The sequence below is a fragment of the Mus musculus genome, chromosome 6 (assembly GCF_000001635.26).
Source record: "Mus musculus strain C57BL/6J chromosome 6, GRCm38.p6 C57BL/6J".
Lineage (NCBI taxonomy): Eukaryota > Metazoa > Chordata > Mammalia > Rodentia > Muridae > Mus > Mus musculus.
Window position 1 is genome coordinate 63,159,887 of NC_000072.6, and position 1,407 is coordinate 63,161,293.

At 42.8% G+C, this 1,407-nt stretch overlaps 1 pseudogene; it reads left to right on the plus strand.

Annotated features, from left to right (window-relative positions):
* On the plus strand, positions 388-1,190 carry Nasp-ps1 (nuclear autoantigenic sperm protein (histone-binding), pseudogene 1; annotated as a pseudogene).

Below are 1,407 nucleotides of genomic sequence, written 5' to 3' on the forward strand. Positions count from 1 at the left end.
TTTTTTGTTCTTTTTTTCCCTTTTTCTTTTCTTTTTTAATGGGCAGGGTTTTTGTTTGTTTGTTTGTTTGTTTTTTCAAAATAGCTGGAAAGGACAAGAAAACCACAAAGAAGCAATTTGGATAGCAGACTTTTTCGGTTTTATTTTGTTTGTTTGTTTTTTGCTTTTTTGTTCTTTATTTTTGTTCTGTTTTGTTTTCTACGGCCTCTACTTAGAAAAAACATTGTCCATGTGGAGAACAGGGGGCTCTGAACAGCAGGTAGTCAGGGGGAAAACAGGCCAACCTGCTGTGGGCCCAACAGCCCAAGGATGAAGGCCTGAAGCCTTTTGGAAACATGGCAAAGGATATCTTGGTATGACTCTAACTAAGCAAGTGAAAAATCTGTATGAGAATTATATCCAAGCTGTGGAGGAGTTTCAGGCTTGCCTAAGCCTGCAAGAACAGTATTTGGAAGATTGTCTCCTGGCAGAGACTCACTACCAGTTGGGTTTGGCCTATGCTTACATCTCTCAGTATGATGAGGCAGTAGCACAGTTTGCAAATCTATTGAAGTCATTGAGAAGAGAATGGCTGTACCACATGAACAGATGAAGGAGACTGAAGGATCAATTAATGACTGCGAGAAAGAAATTGAAGAGCTGAAAGAACTGCTACCTGAAGTTTGAGAGAAGATAGACGATGGAAAGGAAGCTCAGTGGCGTGGGAATGTAGCTGAAATGGCACTGAAAGCTACTCTGGTGGAGAGCTCTACTTTGTGTTTCACTCCACCAAGAGCTGATGCCTCAGTATCCATGATGGCCAGAAGAAGACCAACAGATGGCTTCCTCATCAAATTGTGTGACTGATCTTTCCCATCTTGTCAGAAAGAAGAGGAAACCAGAGGAAGAGAGTCGCCAGAAAGATGATGCAAAGAAAGCTAAACAAAAGCCAGAGGTGAATGGAGGCAGTGTGGATGCTCCTCCAGTGGAAATGAAGTTCCATAAAACGTGGAGGCTGAGGCTGGCAATCAGGCTGAAAGCCAGACAACAGCAGACAGGACAGTGGAGTCTGCAGCTACAATTAAAGGCACTGTGTGTTAAAGAGGCAAGCAGAACCTTTCTCCTGAGTGAAAGTGGTTTTGTACATAATGTATTTTTTCACTTTTGGGGATTCTTTTTCTATAATTCCAATAAAGATTGTAGGCAGCAGCAACAAAAAAATAATGAGGGATACAATAACACAGAGATTTTGGTATTTGTCTAATGCCCTTTAAATGGCAACCAAGATAGAAATAGAAAAGAGAGATCAAGCCTGGTGTGGTGGTGCACACCTTTAATCCCAGCACCCGGGAGGCAGAGGCAGGCAGATTTCAGAGTTCGAGGCCAGCCTGGTCTACAAAGTGAGTGCCAGGACAGCCAGGGCTACAC